The following is a 24,614-nucleotide window of genomic DNA, read 5'->3' as shown; positions in this document are numbered from 1 at the left end:
AATAAACAAGTGCTGATTTAGCAGAGCTGAGACAACTGAATCCTAGATCAGCGGTGAGGAAAGTGGATTGACCCACAAATCTACAAAGCCTATGAATTGGTAACACTGAGTACCTCTGGAAATGGGGGTCAAGGGAGGGGTTTAAAGAAAGAGAATTTGTTGGCAGTTTTTTTTTTTTTTTTGAAGTAGGCTTCACATCCAGCATGGAACCCAGCGTGGGATTTGAACTCACAATCCTGAGACCAAGACCTGAGCTGAGATCAAGAGTCTGACACTGAACCAAATGAGCCACCCAGGAACCCCTTGTTGGAAGCTTTTTAAAGAACATTTTAATCCCCAGACCACCTTCTCCAATTTGTGCAGTCAGACACTTGGCCTCCTCCACACTCACAGAATTAGAAGATTTTTTTTTTCGGCACAGGAAAACAGAAGGTCCCTGGGTTGGAAGACAGTAGGCAGAGATGGAGGTGGGTGCTGTGCTAGGAACTGGGAGCTGGAGTAACTACAGTCTTACTGGCTTCTGGGATTCCAGTCCTCCCCATCTCCTGGGCTCCCAGAATACTGGAAACCAGGCCATTGTCTTCCAGGTAGGAGACTGGAAAGTTCCCCTGGAGAATCTGAGCAGCCCAAGAAGAAAGTCTTACACATACTGATGATGAGTTTTCATTGGGAAAATGATGACCCTCGGGTGAAGTTCACTGTTGAAAAGCCCCAGCCACAAATTCACTCTCATGAGCAAATGATCAAGATTTACAGGTGCGGAAACCCTACTGTGAAAGGTTCAGACCAAGACAAACCAACATTTAAAAAGCAACATGAGAAATAGCAGACACATTCAAAGAAAAGAAACTTAAAACAAAAACCCATCAGTAGTATCTTCAGTGAGGCAAGAAGAAATATTTCAATCTTGAGACAGCAAAAGAATGACGTAGAAACAGAACTTTTGAAGAAAAGGGAGCTCTAGACATTCGGAAGCATAATGGAAATTTTGAAAAATGTAACAAATTGGAGGATAAAATTGAAGAGCTCTCCTCAACAGTAGAGCAAATGATGTAAAAGAGAAAAAGTAAAAAAGTCGGGGGATGGATCCACAAGACTTAAGGATCCACAAGACTTAATATCTAAGTAACAGGAGTTTCAGGAAAAGAGAACAGAAAAGGTGAGCTGCCAAAAAAGATAAGGGGATCAAAATAAAATGTCATCAGTTTTCTCAACAGTAATACCAGAGGCTAGAAGATGAGAAAGTGATGCCTTCAACCCTTGGAGGAATAACCACTTCTACCTTAAAATTTTTTTGTGTGTTTGATTTTTTATATTTGAGAGGGAGACAGACAGAGAGCGAGTAGGGGAGGGGCAGAGAGACAGAGACAGAATCCAAAGCAGGCACCAGGCTCTGAGCTGTCCGTCAGCACTGAGCCCGACGTGGGGCTGGAACTCACGAACTGAACCGTGAGATCATAACCTGAGCTGAAGTCAGACGCTTAACTGACTGAGCCACCCAGGTGCCCCCAAACCACTTCTATCTTAGAATGACAAAAGAGCAATTGCATATGAGGGCTGAAGAAAGACATTAGAAAGGCAATGTTTCAAAAAGTGTATTTCCCATGTGCCTTTATCAGGGAGCGACTGAAGGGTATGTTTCACCAAAACAAGGGAACAAACCAAGAACGAAGACTCAAGATAGAGGAAACGGGAGATCCGACTCAAGAGAAATGAAGGGAATCCTCAGGATGACAGCTCCACCCCAGTTGTTGAGAACAAAACAGTCCAGACTGGAACATGGCAGAGAATCTGGGAAGTGTTTCTTCAAGAAGATCAGATTGATAAAATATGGGATGCTCTAAATGTCTTGAGAAGATGTTTATATCATTGCAGGAGACTTTGTGTTTGAATTTGTGGTAAGTGCATCTACTACTAATACACTTACTATCCAGGGAATTAAAAAAAGTTGTTCAGGATAGTAAAAGTCGTTATAGTTTACTACGTGGCTTAGTTCAGGGTAGCATTTACATGGTCGTAATGCTATGAGTTACATTTACTGAATAAAGATCTAAGGAAAATTAATGATGTAACTATATTGGAAGGATAAAGGGATGGGAAGGGTGTGCATGTGTTTCATGGGGAAAGGGGAAGAGAGCCAAATCCCTAACTTGCGAACTGGTAAGCCAGTAGCTAAAGCCTATAAGTGAAAAATCAAGGAAACTGTACAGGAGGAAAAGTAAGTTTCCTTCTCTTCTGATTTCTCAGCTGAGGCTACTGGAATAAAAAATTAACAAGAGAAAAACAGGAGTTGATTCGCATGCATACCTCATGTATACATGGGAAACACCCAAAGACAAATAAGTAACTCCTACAACCACTTAAGAATTCCAACTTAGGGGCGCCTGGGTGGCTCAGCTGGTTAAATGTCTGACTTCAGTGCTCACTTCGGCAGCACAAATACTAAAATTGGAATGATACAGAGAAGATTAGCATGGCCCCTGCACAAGGATGACACACAAATTTGTGAAGCGTTCCATATTTTTAAATACTGTCAAAATGTCAATACTACCCAAAGCTATCTACACATTCAATGCAATCCCAATCAAAATTGCACCAGCATTCTTCTCAAAGCTAGAACAAGCAATTCTAGAATTCATATGGAACCACAAAAGACCCTGAATAGCCAAAGTAATTTTGAAGAAGACCAAAGCAGGAGGCATCACAATCCCAGACTTTAGCCTCTACTACAAAGCTGTCATCATCAAGACAGCATGGTATTGGCATAAAAACAGACACATAGACCAATGGAATAGAATAGAAACCCCAGAACTAGACCCACAAACGTATGGCCAACTCATCTTTGACAAAGCAGGAAAGAATGTCCAATGGAAAAAAGACAGTCTCTTGAACAAATGGTGCTGGGAGAACTGGACAGCAACATGCAGAAGGTTGAAACTAGACCACTTTCTCACACCATTGACAAAAATAAACTCAAAATGGATAAAGGACCTGAATGTGAGACAGGAAACCATAAAAACCCTAGAGGAGAAAGCAGGAAAAGACCTCTCTGACCTCAGCCGCAGCAATTTCTTACTTGACACATCCCCAAAGGCAAGGGAATTAAAAGCAAAAATGAACTATTGGGACCTCATGAAGATAAAAAGCTTCTGTACAGCAAAGGAAACAATCAACAAAACTAAAAGGCAACCAACGGAATGGGAAAAGATATTTGCAAATGACATATCGGACAAAGGGCTAGTATCCAAAGTCTATAAAGAGTACACCAAACTCCACACCTGAAAAACAAATAATCCAGTGAAGAAATGGGCAGAAAACATGAATAGACACTTCTCTAAAGAAGACATCTGGATGGCCAACAGGCACATGAAAAGATGCTCAACGTCGCTCCTCATCAGGGAAATACAAATCAAAACCACACTCAGATATCACCTCACGCCAGTCAGAGTGGCCAAAATGAACAAATCAGGAGACTATAGATGCTGGAGAGGATGTGGAGAAACGGGAACCCTCTTGCACTGTTGGTGGGAATGCAAACTGGTGCAGCCGCTCTGGAAAACAGTGTGGAGGTTCCTCAAAAAATTAAAAATAGACCTACCCTATGACCCAGCAGTAGCACTGCTAGGAATTTACCCAAGGGATACAGGAGTACTGATGCATAGGGGCGCTTGTACCCCAATGTTTATAGCAGCACTCTCAACGATAGCCAAATTGTGGAAAAAGCCTAAATGTCCATCAACTGATGAATGGATAAAGAAATTGTGGTTTATGTACACAATGGAGTACTACTTGGCAATGAGAGAGAATGAAATCTGGCCTTTTGTAGCAACGTGGATGGAACTGGAGAGTGTGATGCTAAGTGAAATAAGTCATACAGAGAAAGACAGATACCATATGTTTTCACTCATGTGGATCCTGAGAAACTTAACAGAAGACCAGGAGGGAGGGGAAGGAAAAAAAAAAAAAGAGGTTAGAGTGGGAGAGAGCCAAAACATAAGAGACTCTTAAAAACTGAGAACAAACTGAGGGTTGATGAGGGGTGGGAGGGAGGGGGGTGTGGGTGATGGGTATTGAAGAGGGCATCTTTTGGGATGAGTACTGGGTGTTGTATGGAAACCAATGTGACAATAAATTTCATATATTAAAAAAAAATAAATCTAATTCAGAACTTGAAAAAAAAAATGTCCAACTTCACCTCAGGTCATGATCTCGCTGTTCATGGGCTCAAGCCCTGCATCTGGCTCTGTGCTGACAGCTCAGAGCCTGGATCCTGCTTCAGATTCCCTCTCTCTCTATCCTTCTCCTGCTCACACTCTTTCTCTCTCTCAGAAATAATAAACATTAAAAAAATTTTTTTAATTAAAAAAAATTCCAACTTAAATGCCATCTTTATAGGGATAGGGGAGGGGAATGTAGGCCTCTTAGTGGGGGAGGAAATGCTTTTTAGGATAAATGGGCCCCTAGAAGAATAGATGGGTGGTGTGGTAGTTTGTGACAAAGTTAGTCTGGGTGCGGGGTTGACATCTAGGCTCCTTTCCTATGACAAGAGTCAGTTCTCCCTCGTTAATGACACTCACAGGAGGGGATTTATGACAACGGAGTTTCATTCAGAGGATCTGTCTTTAGGCAGATGAGGGGAGTTCAGAGAAAGCCTCTCCCCGTATTTGCCTACAGCTCGAAATAACCAGTATATGAAAGTAACAAATTTGGGACTGGGCTCCTCCAGTCCTATCTTACAGTGGCATTTCCTGACCCTTCAAAAGCAACACAAGCATTTTGTTTAGAGGTGGAGAGGTCAGTACCTAAAGCATCAGCTCACGGGTGCCTGAGTAGCTCAGGTGATTGAGTGACCCACTCTTGATCTTGGCCCAGGTCATGATCTCACAGTTTGTGAGATTGAGCCCTGTGTGGGGTTCTGCACTGACAGCACAGAGCCTGCTTGGGATTCTCTCTCTCCCTCTCTGTCTGTCTGTCTGTCTCTCAAAATAAATAAGTAAACATTAAAAAAATAAGGCATCAGCTCAGACACTTAAAAGTAGATCTTCTGGAGAAGAGGTAGTGTGGGAACCTGTCACAACAAACATTATGGAACTGTTTGGCTCTTTAAACAGTTTAAAACACTTTAAAATTCTGTATTACTTAATAAAAATTAAAGTGAAAAATGTAAACAAACACCGAAAGGCCCACACAATGTGCCTCTCTGAACTGGCAAATAAAACCAAGTGATAAATATTTCATAGCATGATTCCAACCGATATCATCTGAGGCACTTGGAGCTCAGAGCCAGAAAGTTCCATTTTTTTAAATGTTTATTTATTTATTTTGAGAGAGAGAGAGAGTGAGCACAAACGCATGAGTGGGGTAGGGGCAGAGAAAGAAGGGGACAGAGAATACAAGGCAGTCTCTGCATGGCCGACGCAGAACCTGACACGGGGCTTGAACCCATGAACTGTGAGATCATGACCTGGGATGAGATCAAGAGTCAGACGCGGGGCACCCGGGTGGCGCAGTCGGTTAAGCGTCCGACTTCAGCCAGGTCACGATCTTGCGGTCCGTGAGTTCGAGCCCCGCGTCAGGCTCTGGGCTGATGGCTCGGACCCTGGAGCCTGTTTCCGATTCTGTGTCTCCCTCTCTCTGTCCCTCCCCGGTTCATGCTCTGTCTCTCTCTGTCCCAAAAATAAATAAAAACGTTGAAAAAAAATTTAAAAAAAAAAAAAAAGAGTCAGACGCGTAAGCGACTGGGCCACTCAGGAGCCCCAGAAAGTTCTATTTTTAAGTGGGAAGGGAATCTCAGCACCAGTGCGGTGATGGACCCAGACAGAGGGGAAGCAGCATTTCCCCAGTGGTGGGAGAAGGCACAGATCAGATCTGAGATTCCATCTTTATTGATGATTAAACACCAGCTGTCACTTGCAATGTCAGTTTTTTTTTTTAATTTTTAAAATGTATATTCATTTTTGAGAGAGAGAGAGGCAAAGAACAAGCAAGGGAGGGGCAGAGAGAGGGAGACACAGAATCTGAAGCAGGCTCCAGGCTCTGAGCCGTCAGCACAGAGCCCAACCTGGGACTTGAACTCCCAAACTATGAGATCATGACCTGAGCTGAAGTCAGACGCCTAACCGACTGAGCCACTGAGGTGCCCCTGCAATGTCAATTTGTAATGTTTCTAAGTAATGATGCTGAGAAAGAAATTTTGAAAGCTAGGAAAAGATGATTGAACAGTTAAATGGACGTGAAAAGATGAGCTTGTTTTTCTCCTTTTTTTAAATTTTTTCATGTTTATTTTTTTATTTTTTAATACAATGTATTGACAAATTATTTAGTTTTGAGAGAGTGAGAATGAGAGAGAGAGAGAGAGAGAGAGGCAGAGTGTGAGCAGGAGAGGGACAGAGAGAGAGGGAGACACAGAATCCAAAGCAGGCTCCAGGTTCTGAGTCATCAGCACAGAGCTGGATGCGGGGCTCCAACTCAAGAACCGTGAGATTATAACCTGCACCAAAGTCCCTCTCTCAACTGACTGAGGCACCCAGGCGCCCCGAGCTGTTTTTTCTTAAAAGCAGTTTGTTTACAACTTGAGAGTTTAAACCTTCTGATGTGGAACCGAGCCAAAAATAAAGAAAGAAAATATTGAGCAAGAAGAGTGGTGGCTTGAAATTCAAAGTGGGTGTGACCTTTTAGGCACCTGCCCCCACTGATTTCTGCTTGTGGTTGCATAAATTCTGGTCTTCTCCCATTGTTGATATATCCAGGGGAGAAAGCATTCAACAGAAGTTAATGAGTGAATAAATAAACCTGCTAACAGAGGCTCTCAGAGTGGGGTGGGTGGGGATGGAAAACAAACATTACATTTCAAAAGTACAACTGAGGCCAAGAACCAACAACTTGTTACAGAGTGCACACCTGAGCTGCTCTCAGCGCTGCTTGAGAACTTTCTAAGGGAACGGGAAATGAATTCAAGTAATGCAATTGATTCCCGAGCTTTGTCTTTTTCTTTCTTTCTGTTTTTTTGCCAAAACCCTATTTCGGTTTCAAGTTAGCTTTCCCATACTCTGTTCAGACTTTAATTTCATGGTATAATTCATTCAAACTTTGGTAACCGCCTGGCTGTAATTCGAGCTGGCTGGTCAAGAAACCAAGTGCCAGCAAAGCTTCTCATTTGTATTGCCATAATCCAAAACATCGAAGAGATTAAATGTAAAAATAATCCTGTCCTTAATCACATGATCTCAGCGAATGTCTTCCCCTTTGACTAGAGCCGCAATTGGTATTTATATTGTGAAAACCAAATGTGTAATTTACGCAAAAGTAATCACAACAGTTTTTGGAATAGAGGCGATATTCTTCTGTTCTACTGACAACCTGTTTTTTAATGTTTCTTTTTAAATTTACATGTGGTAAATTCCCTCTTTGTTGATATACATTTCCCTGAGTTTTAACACAGGTACAGCTTCATGTGACCTTACACCAAGCAGGATGGAGAGCAGTTTTGTCGTCCCAAACTCCCCAAACTCCCTTGCCTCATGTGTAGTCCCTGGGAACCACCAATCTGTTCTCCGTCCCTAAGTTTTGTCTTTTCCAGAATGCCATATATATGAAGTCATCCAGAACGCAGCCTTTTGCGCCTACCTTCTTTCACTTAGCATAACAATGTATTTGAGATTCACGTTACCGTGTGGACTGTATATGTGTTTATACACGTGTGTGTGTAAATATAGGTGTGAGTAAACTTTTCACTTTGAAATCATTAGAGTCACAGGAAGCGGCAAAGATAGTGGACCAAGTAGTGCCCCCAACTCCGGTCCCCGCCAACCAGTTCCCTCCAATGGTTACATCTTGCGTAATCATAGTACAAGATCAGGAGCAGGAAATTGACACTGATACCATGTCGGCCATTTTGTCACATGCTCAGATGCCTGTAACCACCACCTCAGCCAATATACAGAACTATCCCGCCCCCACACGGATCTCCTTAGTGCTTCTCCTCTCTGGGCATCCCTATTCCTGCTCCCTGCCCCCATTCCTTACCCATGGCAACCACTCATCTATTCCCTATCTCTATAATTTTGTCATTTTGAGAGTGTTATACAAATTGAATCCTAAAGCATGTGACCTTTGGAGATTAATTTTTTTACCCAGCGTAATGCCTTTAAGAAGTTGCTGTGGGTGGAAATTATGGAGACAGTTATCTGCTGTTTTCAGTGATGGATACCCACTGTTGTCAACTAGTTTCTACGCTGAATTTAAAAGTTCATCTAGTCCCCATCAATTAAATTAAGACAGCAAGTTTTCTTCTCCCTTCATGCAAAATGTATATTCCAGAAGCACTGCGTGAATACAACTGGGTTCCTTGCATTTCATTTCAAGGGCGCTGAGAATGCTTGATGTTTTAAGGATTTTCCAGAGGAATCCATTTGCAAAAAAAAAAAAAAAAAAAAAAAAGGAATCAACAGGGTTTAGTGGAAAGAGAACCCCAATGGGGATCTGGAAGTCTTGTTCTGGACACAGCTCTGGCTGGTCCTGACTGTGTGACCTTGGGCAAGTTCTGGAACCTCATCACGTCTGCATCTCTTCCTTCAGTCACATTTCCTGGCGTGGATTCTGCCCAACAGTGAGGTGCAGGATTAATACGCACTGAGGAAGCAAAGTGTTTTTTGTTATAATTAATTTGAGTTAAGCCAAATTCAAGAGGTTTCTTTGAAAGAGGACTCGCCGGAGCCGTCGATGTGCTAACATATGTTTTTAATCCCCGTGGAAGAGCTGTCGTGTGCCATGTTTTCCAAGTTCGTTTGACCACTGAACTCTGTTTCCTTGAATAATACATGGAATATACGTTTCCCCTCGATTTTCCCTTAGAACTCACTTTGGGAAATGGCGGGCTGAAGTACTTTGAATGTCTCTGCCAAATACAGCTGTTTAACGTTTTCCAGTCGTTTTTGTAAAAACCTCAAATGCTTCCTAGCATATTTGTCTGGAAAGTTCACACCGCACATGTCATGTTTTGTGTAAGCGATCTCCACAGGACTGTAAAGTGACATAATTGAAGCCAAAATCACAACCTTGTTCCTATGCGTCTGAGGTCAAGCTGGTTTAAACCCGGGTAGAGATCAGCTAGGTGTCACGGACTTGGCGGCACAGGGGAAGCTGTGATGGATGGAGGCACAGGTGAAGAGCACGCCTGGAGAAGGACCCAGAAGCCGCAGTCACAGCATGAGTTTCCAGAGTGAGGACAGAGCCATACAGAAGATCAGAGGAGTCAGCAGGTCAAAGGTGCTGTCTGCTGGGCCCTGGGGAGTCCAGGAAACACATGGCCAGGTCAATGAAAGGTCATAGGTCACATGTCAAACAAGGAACAAGGAACTAAAAGCTTTGTAGAAACCCAAGGGCACGCAGGTCATTCCCCAGGAAGCAGGCGTGAGACATCACTAAGAAGAGTTCTTAATACTGAGGAATTTTCTTGCCCAGCTGTGAAGCCCCAGTTCCTGCTGGGACAGCAGCCAATGCCCTGGAGAGGCTCCCAGGCCTGCGGGTCAGGGTGGTGGGTGTGAGGTCCTCCGGGAGCTGAGGCCAGGCTCAGCGATGGTGACTCTGGAAGAAAAGCTGTAGACAGTTGGCTCTGGCCCAGAAGAAATCCACCTTGCCTCTCTCCCCCTCCCCTTCCGAAGCACCACTTGGAGGCTTTGCTCCCTCTTGCAGTTTGGGGTACTCTGGGAGCCTGAAGAGTATAGAATGAAGAGATTAACTGGCTATAATTATAAAGCTTGAGGCAGTTTAATGCAGTGGGAAGAGTATGGATTAAGAGTCAAGAGGCCAAGTTCAGCCTTCTGACCTCAGTCGTGGACTTTGGTCTCCTCATTCATAAAAGTTGGAGGTTTCTTTTCTTTTCTTTCTTTCTTTCTTTCTTTCTTTCTTTCTTTCTTTCTTTCTTTCTTCCTTCCTTCCTTCCTTCCTTCCTTCCTTCCTTCCTTTCTTCCTTCTTTCCTTCCTTCCTTCCTTCCTTCCTTCCTTCCTTCCTTCCTTCCTTTCTTTCTTTTTTTCTTTCACATTTATTTAATTTTGAGAGAGAGAGAAAGAGAGTGTGAGCCGGGAGAGGCAGAGAGAGGGAGACAGAGGATCCGAAGCTGGCTCTGTGCTGACGGCAGAGAGCCTGATGTGGGGCTCGAACTCAGACTGTGAGGTCATGACCTGAGCCGACGTTGGATGCACAACCGACTGAGTCATGCAGTCACCCCTTAAATTAAAAAAAATTTTTTTTAATGTTTGTTTATTTTTGATACAGAGAGTGTGAATGGGGAAGGGCAGAGAGAGAGGGAGACACAGAATCCAAAGCAGGCTCCAGGCTCTGAGCTGTCAGCACAGATCCCAATGCAGGGCTCAAACCCATGAGCTGCAACATCATGACCTGAGCCGAAGTTGGACACTTGAGCCACCCAGGCCCCCTTACATTTTTTATTCTTATTCTTATTCTTATTCTTATTCTTATTCTTATTCTTATTCTTATTCTTATTCTTATTCAGAGACAGAGAGCTGAGGAGAGAGAGAATCTTAAGCAGACTCCAAGCTCCGTGTAGAGCCCCACGCAGGGCTTGATTCCATGACACTGGGATAGTGAGCTGAGCTGAATTCAAGAGTTGGACGCTCAACCAACTGAGCCACCCAGGTGCCCAAAGTCAGAAGTTTCTTGTAGCTCAAAGGTACAAGATTCTCGTCACTTCTCCTGAGTGTGAGAAGGGAAAAGTACATTCCATCCTGGATGAGGAGGTGAGAGGGGCCTCCTCTGTTCTCTAGTTCAAGGTGGCTGCCAGCCCTTCCTTGCCCTTCGCCTGCATCTGGGGCAGTACGTGTGTTGCTGTATGTAGACTTGCTCTGGAGAAGACTGGCAGTGCTGGACAGCCTTCCATGAGAGGGACCTCAGGATGGGCCTGAGAGAGGCCGGGCCCAGGAGGGCAGTGTGACCTTCTCAAAAGTCAGGCAGCTGTGTGTTCCGTAGATCATCCTGAGACACAGGACAGCCCAGGAGCTGTCGGGAGACGCCAGACCCAGACAAAAAGTCCTGTGTGGTGGGGTAAGCACCATGCTCTCACCGTCACCTCATAAGGGACAGAGGAATTCTCCGATAATCGGAAGGGAGTGTGTTTTGAAGTTGAGAGGGGCACGGTAGGTACAAATCATATTAATTAGAGGAATATACCTTCCTCATTGCTCATGGTCAGCTTTCAGAGAAAGGTGGCACTTAGGGTGATGCGGTGAATTTCAGAGCATACCAGCTGTTTGCTTGCTGGTTGTTGGTGGAGAGACTGATCTGGAAATAAGCGCTCTGCAGGCTCCACCCTCTTCCTCCTCCTCTCCCAGAACATGAGTGGTATTCCCAGCTTTCTCACCGCCAGCAGAAGCCAGACCCACAGGTGGCTACGGCCCCAGACCGTAGATTTGCCAGACTCCCGAGGCACAGGAGACTGGGACTCCTGTGGAAAGTAGGGAAGAGGCTGGCTATTTCCATTGTTATTAATAGCAGTACTCACCAGGAGACAGTTCAGCCCCATAGGGAAGGGGCTGCATTTTTCCAGAGAAGGTTCTGGCACCTGGCCTGGGAGAGATGCATCTGTGGGGGCACGGAAGCAGGGTGTGGCTGCAGGTAGAGATGTTTTTAGGGGAGGACAGAGTTCCTTAAAACATACTCATATTGAATATTACCATAGTGGTCTCCTCTGGGGCGAAGTGACCTTCCCAGGAGGCGGGAGGCATCCCCATAGACAGCACAGGCTTGTGGCATAGAAGTCCTGCCTTGTGGCATAGAAGGTGATGGGTTGTATTCAAGTAATCGTACGATGATGCTAGTTTTCCTGTCCAAATTCAATGTGACTTTATGCATGAGTATTTTTCCTGAGGTCAAGGTAACTGGCACCTCAACACCTTATTTAAAAATAGAATATCTGCGGTGCCTGGGTGGCTCCATCAGTTAGATATCAGACTCTTGATTTCAGCTCAGATCATGATCTCACGGTCCATGAGTTCGAGCCCTGTGTTGGGTTTTGCGCTGACAGGATGGAGCCTGCTTTGGATTTTCTGTCTCTCTCTCTTTCTCTCTCTCTCTCTCTCTCTCTCTCTCTGCCCTTCCCCTGCTCATGTGCACACTCTCTCTTCCTCCCTCTCTCAAAATAAATAAATAAACATGACAAATTATTTTAAAAATATTGTATCTGTGTGTCCCTGTGAGCACTCCCTTGTGGTGTCTTCTCCGTCCTCCCAGGCAGTGCTTGGTGACCTGCTCTGAAAAGGTTGCTAACTCTATTACTTAACACTTATTAAGTCCAAGCTTGCAACAAATAACTTTCCTGTTTATCCGTTAGTAGATTATTGCAAATTCTTACTATCTCATGGAGGAGCCTGAGAAGTGGTTAGACCAGAGCCTCCAGGATTATTCTCTTCTTGACTTGCAGGTAATGCAGCAAAGAAAGGTCGTCCACTGACTTGTTTCCCCCCGTCCTCTGCTTTCATCCATGCTAAGGAAAAGAGACATCTATGTAGCAAAGGTCTAGTCCAAGGTGCTTTGAAATGTTCTGCTGAATCTTCTCTTGCTCCCACCATTCTGTTAGCAGATGAAGTCTCCTGGGAAGTACTCCTATTCAAAACAGCAATATCCACCTTAAGAAGCCCCATCTTGATTTGTACCCTGGGGAGACAGAAGCTCCAGGGCGGCACACGGGGTACTTGGAACGAGAGATCTACCATAGCCCTCTGCCTCTTTTTCCTCTTTGAATTTCCTTTTACTTTAGTCATTCCTGGAAACATGGAGTCAGAGGAAAGCTTAGAGGTTTCTACAACCCAGCTGTATGCCAGAGTTATATGCCAAAGTTCCAGCAGAGCCATCCTGGTCTTAACATTCTCCAAAGAATAGGGATTCCATGACACCCAGAGGGACCTGAACTCAGAAATCAGTTGCCATGGTTGGCTGTTAACCAAGGTTTGGTTTTCTTCTCTGGTATGCAAGCACTTTTGAATATTCCTCAGATCAGTTTTTATTCTGGCATTTTCAGTGGCTATCAGGTGGAATTTATCTCTAAATTATGGTCCTTGGCTTGCACTGAAATCTAGTGGGTTTTGTTTTGTTTTACGAAGTGATGGTTGGGTACCATCTTTGGGGGGCCATTTGACTGATGAAAGCTTTGCAGCCTTCTCTTCTTCACATTAGAGAATTTCATTTCTTTCTCTTTGAGGGAGGAGCCGATGGGAATCGTGACCAGAGGGAGAGTTCTGCCTGTGAACTGGAGAAATAGGAATATATTCCCCCCGGGACCAGGGCAAAGGCAGCCGAGTTCCACATTTGCGGGTCCAGGGTCACCAGGTGCCCAGGAGGTTGGTCTCATTCCAGCAAGTACCAGAGGTATGAATCTAGACTACATGGCTCTCAGTTGGCTCCTTTACACAGAGTCCTTACAATTCCAAGGAATCCCTAGGGAGGCTGGGATTTGAGACAGGTCCAAAGCAATCCCAACCCTGAGTCATCCTGAACGCCATGACAACGTCCTAGGAAAGCCCTCCACCCAGGTTTGCCCACCCCAGGCTCATTTTGGAGGGGGTCCCACAGCCCACCCCTCGCCTCTTTCAAGCCAGGTTTTTAGCATCCCGAAGGAGCACCTGCTGAACTCCCAGCTCACCCACTGTGTCAGTCAGTGTTCAGAGAAGCCCTGTCTTCAAGACAGATGAGAGCTGACTCTATTTTAAGGAAATGGAATGCGTCATTTGGTCACAGAATATGATATAAATGACCCTTCTGTGCTAACATGATTAAGAATAGGCAGTTAGGGGAAATTTTTCAACTCATGAGAGATTAATTGATGTAGATGTAAAAAATAGAGCTAACTTCCTTAGTCTTCCCATTGGTGATGTGTGTGGGCAGACATGGCTACTTTTTGCTGCCTCCACAGACAGAATACCACCTGTGCATAGGATAAGAGCATTTCTAAGCTCACTCTTCTCCCCAGACTGCAGTGCTCGCATCATCTTTGCATGGTACTGGGGGACTGGGTCACCCGCCCCAAATCTGAGTGGGTTTCATTCTTTGGGTTTGGTGGTTAGATTTTTGTGGGAGGCGAGGAATAGCTGAGTTCTTCCTTTCTGAATTCTAGATCGGGGATCAGCAAAATTTCCCCATCAAGAACAAGACAGTAAAGAGTTTTGGCCTTGTGGACCATACATTTTCTGAGGCAGCTACTCAACTCTGCTGGTCTGGTGTGTGGGGAAAGCAGCCACAGATAACATGCAAACTGATGGTTTGGGCCATGGTTTAAATGCACCTTAATTTACAAAAACAAGTAGTGGGTTTGATGTTGGCCAGCAGGCAGCAGTTTACCCTCTTCCAGAGCCAAAGGGGTGAGAGAGTTCACCTTCTCTCACTGTTTTCAGGGGATGCCTGGTGGTTATGTGATCGTTCGTTCAACAAATATTTATTGCAGAATCTATTGTTGTGCCAGGCTCTCTGGTATGTTTGGGGTACAACAGAGAACAGAGCATACAAAGACCCTTGCCTCATAGAACTTACATTGTAGCAAGGAGGGGCATGTTCTAGGGACAGTAAGACCGGTGTGACCAAGGAGAAGGGTGTGAGGATATTAATGGCAGGGGATGAAGTCAGGGAGGGATGGTACTGATCACATAGGGCCTTATAGGCTACTATGTAAGAACTTTTAGTTTTTCCTCTGCATGAAATGGGGAGCCACTGGAGAAATATGAACAGAGAAGTGACATGGTCTAACTTCTGTTGGAAATAAGTGTAAACGGGTTCGGTAGCAAACTGAAGGATAGATGCAGGGATACCTATTAGGAGGACATAGCAGTAATTCAGGAGAGAGGTGGCGGTAGCCTGAACCAGAGCGGTAGCAAGGAAGATGGTGAGAAGTGTGTGGATTCTGGGCTTGTTCTGAAGGTAGAACCAGCATGATTTCTTAATGGATATGTGATGTGTGTGAGGTAAAGCAATCAAGAATATTTTCAGTCTAGCAATTGGAATATGGATTTGCCACCACTTGAAATGGGGAATACTGAAGGTGCAGGCAGTGTTAAATATGCTAGCTTTGAAATTCCTCTTAGCCATCCAAGTGGATATATTCACGTTTGGCATTTAGGAGAGAGATCTGCCCTGGAGATAGAAACGTGTATGGTGTCCGCATGGGATGAATACGTGGTATTTAAAACCATGGGATTATGTGAGATCACCAAAGAAATGAGAGCACATAGGGAAAAAAGGACAGCCAAGATGCTTGGGCATTCTTGTGTTTAGAAGTTGGGGAGAGAAGGACAAACCTAAAAAGGAGATTTAAAAAAGGAGTGATGAGTGAGGGGTGAAAAAGAAACCAAGAGAGTGCAGGCCCTGGAAGCCAGGTGGAAAAAATAAATCAAGGAAGATGGAGTGACCTACTGGGACAAATATTGCCTAGAGATCTTGGATCCAGTGGAAGATGAAGACCGAATGTAGGGCATTGGATTTAACAACACGAATGGTGGTTATGATTGACCTTGATGAGAGCAGATGTGCAGGGGGTGAAAGCCTGATTGGAATTGGCCTCAGAGAGAGAGAACAGGAATTAAATGCTGCAATTACAGAAAGCTATTTTACAGGTGTTTTGCTACACAGGGGAGCAGCTTAATGGGGTGATAGTTGGCAGGGGAAGTAGGGCGAAAAAGTTTTTTGTTGGTTTTTGTTGTTGTTTAGTTGCTTAAAACAAAAATAAGAATGTATTACTATATGTCTAACATATGTAGAAATAAAATGTCTGACAAAGGGTGGGAAAGGGAAAAATGAAAACTACATGTTTGTGTGGTGGGAGTGATTCAGTAGAGAACAAAAATTTGATAACGCGGGGCAGACGGGGAAGGCATCCTCCAGTAGGTGAAAAAGATGGGGTCCACAAAAGGAGGTTTTAGCTTTAGGTAGTTACATAGAAGACTTCAGTTTCTTGCCATGAAGGAGTAATTGGTACTGGAATTTCCACGAAGACCTAAAACACAAGGGAAGAATGAGAGAAGGGAAGTAGGTAAGCGAACCTAAAATTACCTAGACTTTCTGCCTGGTGACACTTTCTGGTGTGCATGACAAGGGGGAAGAATTCAAGCAGGGGGAGGCAGTTTTGCTGAGTTGAGGAAATAGAGATCGGAGTTTGAAGAGGCCAGGGCATCTGGAACAACTTGCAGGATGGACTACCAGAGAGAAGGACACTGTAAAGGTAAAGGGCTTTATAAATCTGCGCAGGGATTCTGGTGAATCTTTGGTGGCTGAATACTGAAATGTGGATGCGCAGTGTAAACCTCCACAGCACTGGACACAGAATAACTATGAGGGAACAATGAATAGAATTCTCAGATTTCATTCAGGGCTGGGAGATGTTTGAATTCTGACCAGTTACAATGGAAAACCCTCACTGAACACTCAGAGCACTCAACAGAGGCACCAGAAGCATCAGACATTAATAGTAAGGGTTAACTATCAGTCACTAATTAGTCTAGAGTAAAAGCTACTCTAGACTTGTTCTAGCAAGTCTTAAATGCATGATGTAAGAGGATCAAACAAGTAACTTAACTGCCTGTCAAAATAAACTTCAACAGTGTTTTTTTTAAAGACAACAATTTGGCCATTGTTTATAGTGCTGCTATAAACATTGGGGTGCATGTGCCTCTTCAAATGAGCATTTTTGTATCTTTTGGATAAATTCCTAGTAGTGCAATTTCTGGGTTATAGGGTAGTTCTATTTTTAATTTTTGGGGGAAACTCCATACTGTTTTCCAGATTGGCTGGGCCAGTTTTCATTCCTATTAACAGTGCAATAGGGTTCCCCTTTCTCCATCCACATCCTTCCCAACATCTCTTGTTCCTGAGTTAATTACAGCCATTCTGACCTGTGTGAAGTGGTATCTCATTGTGGTTTTGTATATTTGTATTTCCCTTATGATGAGCGATGTTGAGCATCTTTCCATGTGTTTTTTGCCATCTGATGAATGGGTTAAGAAGATGCGATACACACACACACACACACACACACACACACACACACACACACTGAAATACTACTCAGAGATGAAAAAGAATGAGATCTTGCCATTTGCAACAACGTGGATGGAACTAGAGTGTATTATGCTAGCAAAATAAGTCAGAGAAAGACAGATATTATATGTTTTCACTCATATGTGGAATTTGAGAAACTTAACAGATGAACACAGGGGAAGGGAAGGAAAAATAAAAAAAGAGAGGGAGGCAAACCATAAGAAATTCTTAAATACAGAGAACAAACTGAGAGTTGATGGGGATGGGTTAAATGGGTGATGGGCATTAAGGAGACTACTTTTCAGGAGGAGGACTGGGTGTCATATGTAAGAGATGAATCACTGGGTTCTACTCCTGAAACCAGGACTACACCATATGTTAACTAACTTGAAAATAAAGAAATAATAATTAAAAAAAACCCAAAATCTAGACTCTCAACACAAAGAAAATCCAATAAAAAATTACTAGATATGTGAAGAAGTAGAAAAATGTGACCCATAACCTTAAGAAAAATAAGTTGATACAATCAGGATGAAGAAATGACAGAAATGATGGAGTTAGCAGACAAGAACATTAAAATAGCTACTATAGCAGTTCAAGAATTAAAGAAAAATATGAATATGGTGAGAGAAATAAAAGATACATTTTTAAAATAACTATAGTTTCTAGAGGTAAAAATATATAATATTTTGAATTAAAAAATTCACTGGGTGGACTTCATAGCAGATTAGACTATATAAAAAGAAAGATTAATTAACTTAAGACAGCAATAGAAGCTATCTAAATAGGAGCACAGAAAAATTAATTAATTAATTAATTAACTAATTCTGGAAAAAAAAGAAATGAACAGAACCTCAATGACTGTATGTCAATATCAAGCAGGAGTCCCAGAAAAAAGAGAGGTGCAAAAATATGTGAAGAAATAGTTCCTGAAATATTTCTGAATTTAATACAAACTATAAGCCCACAGACCTGAAGAGCTCAATTAACCCCTAACAGGGTAAATAAAAAGAAAATCAGGCCAAGGCACATCATAATTAGATATAGAAAATACCTGATAAAGAGAAAAGTATAAAAATAGCCAGAGAAAAAGACATGTTGCATGCGGAAGAATAGACATAATAACTCAACAAATTTCTTATCGGGAACAACCTAAATCAGAGGACAATGGAATGATATCTTAAAGGTGCTGAAAGAGGGGTTCCTGGGTGGCTCAGTTGGTTAAGCGTACGATTTTGGCTCAGGTCATGATCTCGTGGTTCATGGGTTTGAGCCCCACATTGGGCTCTGTGCTGACAGCTCAGAGCCTGGAGCTTGCTTTGGATTCTGTGTCTCCCTCTGTCTCTGCCCCTCCCCTGTTCGTGCTCTGTCTCTCAAAAATGAAATGTTAAAAAAAAAATTTTTTTTTAAAGGTGCTGAAAGAAAAGCTTGTCAACTTTGAATTCTATATCCAGAGAAAATATTCAAAGACAAGGCAAAGTTAAAACACAAACAGACAGGGGTGCCTGGGTGGCTCAGTCGATTAAGCATCCGACTTTGGCTCAGGTCATGATCTCACAGTCCGTGAGTTCGAGCCCTGCGTCGGGCTCTGTGCTGACAGCTCAGAGCCTGGAGCCTGCTTCACATTCTGTGTCTCCCTCTCTCTCTGCCCCTTCCCTGCTCATGCTCAGTCTCTCTCTGCCTCAAAAATAAATAAACATTAAAAAAATAAAATAAAACAGAAACAGACAAGGAAAAGCTGAGGAGATTTGTTGACAGAAGGCTTATACTGCAATAAATATTAAAAGGTATCCTTTAGGCTAAAGGAAAGGGATAGCATATGAAAACTGGTGGTGTAGAAAGGAAAAAAGCGTACCAGAGGAGCACCTGGGTGTCTCAGTCAGTCAACCATCCAACTTCAGCTCAGATCAGGATCTCATGTTTCATGGGTTCAAGCCCCATGTCAGCCTCTCCACTGTCAGCTTGGAGCCTAGAGCCTACTTTGGATTCTGTGTCTTCTTTTCTCTCTGCCCCTCCCCTGCTCATGCTGTCTCTCTCTCTCAAAGATAAATAAACATTAAAAAACTGTTTTTAAAAAAAGAGTGCGAGAAATGTTAAACATGTAAGAAATTATAAAAGACTTTCTTCTAGTTTTAAAACTTTTATTAAAGTATAATTGCTTAAAACAGAATAATAATGTATTGCTAGATTTATAACATATGTAGAAATAAAATGCCTGACAAAGGATGGGAAAGGGAAAATGGAAATACATTATTATAAATTTCCTTCATTATATATAAAGTGGTATCATACTATTGTAAACCCTAGAACAATTTAAAAAACCCAAGTAGGTATCATGAATTGCCAATAAAGTAGATAAAATAGTAAAAGTACATTAAATTAATCTGGAAGAAGGAAAACAAAAATCAGATGGAACAAATAGAAAACAAATATCAAGATGATAGATTCAAACTCAATCATACTGATAATTACAGTAAATGTAAATGGTCTGAGCACTCCAATAAAAAGACAGAGATTTAAAAAAAAGAGCAAGATCAAGCTATCTGTTATCTATAAGAAATGCATTTTAGGGGTGTCTGGGTGGCTCAGTTGGTTGAATGCCTGACTCTCGATTTTGGCTCAGGTCATGAGTTCACAGTAACAAGATCAAGCCTCACATTGGGCTCCATGCTGGGCATTGAGCCTGCTTAAGATTCTCTCTCTCACTCTCACTCTGCCCCTCCTCCACTTGCACTCTCTCAAAAAAAAAAAAGGCATTTTTAAAAATACAGATGTAGATAGGTTAAAAGTAAAAGGGTACAAAAGGGTAAGAAAGTGCTAATCATAGAAAAACTAAAATGGCTATATAAATATCCTAGAAAGTAGACTTCAGGGTAAAGAATATTGCCAAAGACAAAGAGAAATATCTCCTCATGATAAATAAGCCTCAAGAAGATACTACATAATCTTAAGTGTGAAGATATCTAATAACAGCATTTCAAAATAGATGAAGCAAACTCTGATGAAACTGAAACATAAAGAAACAAATCCTCAGTAATAGTCAGAAACTTCAACACCCCTCTCTTGATAACCTTAGGACAAATATCTCATACTGATAGATAAGCTAGTTTATCAAGAAGACAATACATAATCCTAAATGTGTAGGCTTCTAATAATAGAGTTTCAAAACACATGAAGCAAAACCTGATAGAATCGAAAAGATAAAAAAAACAAATCCTCGGTTCTAGTCAGAAACTTCAACACTCCTTTCAGTAAGGCCGTAGGAGATTTGAAAAACTCTATTAACCAACTTATCTTAATTGACATTTATAAACTACTCTTCCCAAGCAACAGCAGAAAATATATTCAAGTGTGCATGGAATTTTACTAGGTAGACCATAATCTGGGCCATAAAACAAGTCTCAAGAAATTTAAAAGAATTGAAATTATACTGACCAGATCTCTGGATTGAAATTAGAAATTGGCAACGAAAAGATATAAAGGACATCCCTAAATATTTAGAAATCAAACAACTCATTTTAAATAACTTAAGGGCCAAAAAGAGAAAAGGAATTACAAGGACAATTTTTTTAATATTTTGAGCTGAATGATAATCAAAGCCCTACATATTCGTATTTAAATTTGTGACATGTAGATAAAGTAGTATTTAGAAGGAAGTGTATAATTTAATGCTTATATTAGGAAAGAAGAAAGGTCTAAAAAAAAAAAAAAAGAGGTTAGAGTGGGAGAGAGCCAAAGCATAAGGGACTCTTAAAAACTGAGAACAAACTGAGGGTTGATGGAGGCGGGGGAGGGGGGGTGATGGGTACTGAGGAGGGCACCTGTTGGGATGAGCACTGGGTGTTGTATGGAAACCAATTTGACAATAAATTTCATAAAAAAATAAATAAAAATAAAAATGTAAGATGTAGGTGTAAGCTTCTACCTTAAAGAAGAGCAAATAAACCCAAACTAAGTAGAAAGAAGAAATGTTTCAAATTAGAGGAGACATCAAAATAGAAAATGAACACTCTGGGGGAAAAAAAATCAGTGAAGCCAGAAACTGGTTGTAGATAAGAGCGTGCACAGCAACAGAGCATGTGGGTGCAAATGCTAGAGGGGGGGCTCTGGTGGCAGAAGTTATTTTCTGACCACCTGGATATTCTCGGTGAAATAGGAGGCAATGTGAGCAGCTGGGAGTGAGGATAGGATAGAGGTGTTGCAAAAAGGGGGCGGGGCAATTGTGACCTGGGCCTCTGGGACTGTGGGAGAGCAAGTGGTCTCATGTTGTATGTTAGGCTGGCAGCGTTAAGGCTCCCTTGAGCGTCAGAGCCTGTCTACTACTTCGTATCTCCTGCGTAATTATATTTACTAGCGTCCTTGTACAATATGGGTAGTATAGGCGTTATTACCCTACGTCACAGATTGAGAAACTAAAGTACCAAAAGGTTAAATGGCTGGCCTAAGGTCCTGAAATTTGCTAGTGGTGAATTGGTGTCTAGAATCCTTGTAATTACAGTCTCATATAACTACAGTTAAAGCTATTTTATAGGAATAAGAGGATCTAAAGCTCTGAAGGGTTCAGTAACTGGCCAAAGTACACACAACTGATTCCCCCTCGGGATCAAAGTTCAAAACTTGAACTCGGGTCAAATGACCTATTCACCTCACCTTACCTCACCCTCCAGGGAAAATGTACATGATAACATTGCATAATAAGTAAATTTAATTTAAAAATGTTTGTAATTTAACTTTCTATTCTATATTTATGGAACAGATATGATTCTTTTGACTTAAGAAGGTATTTGTATTTCCCAGGTGGGCTTAAATAGGCTGGTTTTGTTTTCTTGCATAAGGCTTTTTTAAATTTTTTTTTAATGTTTTATTTATTTTTGACCGAGAGAGAGAGACAGAGCATGAGCGGGGGAGGGTCAGAGAGAGAGGGAGACACAGAATCCGAAGCAGGCTCCAGGCTCTGAGCCGTCAGCACAGAGCCTGACCCGGGGCTCGAATTCACAGACCGTGAGATCATGACCTGAGCCGAAGTCGGACGCTCAACCGACTGAGCCACCCAGGCACCCCAAGGCTTTTTTTTTTTTAAATAAAGAAAATAATTTGCTTGAGACATTCCAGACCATGTTATAGAACCACCTGACTCAAAATAAACAGACATCAGATTATTTAACCAATCTTCTTTGCACATATGCCTTGCCTCTGTTTGTGCTCTGTGTCCAATGTCTAAAGGTGTACGTAACCTGGTTTACTTTTTCCAGGATAAAGTCTGAACCAATTCCTGGGTTGCCCCACATAATAAGTAAACCTCAGATACAATTAATTCCTATGAATCAGTCTCTGTATTTATTTTTTTTTAACGTTTTATTTATTTTTGAGACAGGGAGAGACAGAGCATGAACAGGGGAGGGTCAGAGAGAGGGAGACACAGAATCCAAAACAGGCTCCAGGCTCCAAGCTGTCAGCACAGAGCCCGATGCGGGGCTCGAACTCACGGACCGTGATATCATGACCTGAGCCAAAGTCGGCCGCTCAACCGACTGAGCCACCCAGGTGCCCCATCAGTCTCTGTATTTAAGTTTATGATTCTGATATTCTGATTCTGATATTCAGATGATAGGTTGTTCAAGACCTACAAGAATCAAAGCCATCTTGTTCCTTTAAAGACTTAAGTTGTAAAAATAATTTTTAGGATTTTTGGGTTTTTTTACTTGAAACATTTGGTTAATACTGTCCTTAAAATGAATAATCTTAAAAGATTTTAATTTTATTTTATTTTATTTTAATTCCAGTATAGTTAACATATAGTGTTATATTAGTTTCAGGCATACAATGTAGTGATTCAACAATTCCATACATTACCCAGTGTTCATCACGATGGGTATACTCCTTAATCCTCATCACCTACTTCACCTATTCCTTCACCTATAAAGTTGTATTTATTATTATTTTTTAATGTTTATTTATTTTTGAGAGAGACACAGAGACAGAGTGTGAGCCAGGGAGGGGCAGAGAGAGAGGGAGACACAGAATCTGAAGTAGGCTCCAGGCTCTGAGCTGTCAGCACAGAGCCTGATGTGGGGCTTGAACCCATGAACCGTGAGATCATGACCTGAGCTGAAGTTGGACGCTTAACTGACTGAGCCACCCAGGTGCTCCTCCGCCTGTAAAAGTTTAAAAAATACCTGTAGAATGCATCAATTATTATAAAGGACTTTGAAAGCCATCTTGTAAAGTCAATGTTATGAATCCCATCCTGTTGATGGTGTGCCTTGAGGTTCAGATGAGAATGCCATGCCATAAGGGAAGACCAGGACTCTGATTCTTAGTCCAATACTCTTATCACAGTGATACACCTTTTTCTAGAGGCACCATGACAGATCAAGGGCCCAGGCTAACATGCTGGTCAGACCACCATCTTAGAAAAGCGTACATCTTGACTCTTCCACTTATTTGTTTTTGGTGACCCCTATTTTATTTGGGACTAATACTCAGAGCGCTAATTGGGCCACTCTATGACCTTTAAGAGAGAGAAAGAAATAGGGGTCCTAGTGGGTGTAGTTGAAGAGACTCCCAAATTAAAAAGGCCTCTCACAGAGCTGGGTCTTTGGGCAAGTTATATACAAAATGTGAGACAGTTTGGGCTCTCTTGAAAAACACAAACATTTCAGTCACTTGCGTGGGAGGAAGTGTGGGGTTTACTATCCCTCTGTGCTCAGCCTACGAAGCTGGACTCAAAGCTATCACTTAGTTTGTGAGGTAGAAATTACCTTCTCCAACCTGAGCACCGTTAAGTTTCTACTCTGGGCTATGTAAAAAGTCAGATGATATACTACAGACACAAACTGCCTGTGTATTCATGGGAAACGCTGGGAACATTTCACAGAGGACCGCTGGTTGCCTTGGCAACCTAACAGCCCTCTAGGACAAGGCTCCAAATAGACAGGAGGCAAGGACACCAGAGCCAAGGTCTGTAGAAATACTGCTTTCTATGCTTAAGACTTCCCTGACAACATTCATATCTAAAACATGAAGGCCCAAGGCCATGTTCAATAAGCTCGCAGAGCCATCAGCATAAGACCAAAACTGATCTGGTGCCATGTGTGTAAGTAGAATATGTATTCCTTCTTTCCCTCCACCAAGCTCCACCACTTGGGTGAATTCAGAAGAAAGCATATGGAGTCATGGATCTTGTCCAATGAACCTGTTACCTCCTTGAAAATATGATTTAAAAAATCATGGAGATGATATTTTTAGTAAACACACCAGAATTTACCTATCCATGGCTTTTCCTTGGAAGATGTGGGGGATAGGAGGAAACTATTGCCCCAAATATAAATGGTACTAAATGTGTTCCTTTGGACCTTCACAAGCAATTGCTAGACATAAAAGACAGTCAATCTGTTTAGGGTTTCTTGGTCAGACTTCAAGTCTGTTAGTTTGTTTTTAACTAAAAATCAAACTACGTACTGATGTGTGCCCAGCACATACTTGTAGGCCACTAAAATGTTTGATAAACGTTCAGTCATCCATCCACCTCCATCCCTGTGTTTCCCCCAAATCGAATCTACCTTTGAAGATTCACCAC

The 24,614-nt window shown here is 42.3% G+C and overlaps 1 non-coding gene and 1 pseudogene across 1 annotated transcript; both read left to right on the top strand.

Annotated features, from left to right (window-relative positions):
- Positions 1–461: 461 nt before the first annotated feature.
- The window catches only part of LOC122468558, a 64,438-nt pseudogene continuing 40,285 nt past the window's right edge, over positions 462–24,614 (top strand).
- LOC122479183 lies at positions 2,419–2,525 on the top strand. Its single transcript, XR_006296251.1, has one exon. It is a non-coding gene; the product is annotated as a U6 spliceosomal RNA (small nuclear RNA).

Source organism: Prionailurus bengalensis, chromosome B1, assembly GCF_016509475.1.
Source record: "Prionailurus bengalensis isolate Pbe53 chromosome B1, Fcat_Pben_1.1_paternal_pri, whole genome shotgun sequence".
NCBI lineage: Eukaryota > Metazoa > Chordata > Mammalia > Carnivora > Felidae > Prionailurus > Prionailurus bengalensis.
Note: the sequence above shows the minus strand (reverse complement) of the source record. Positions and strands in the feature narration are given on the sequence as shown.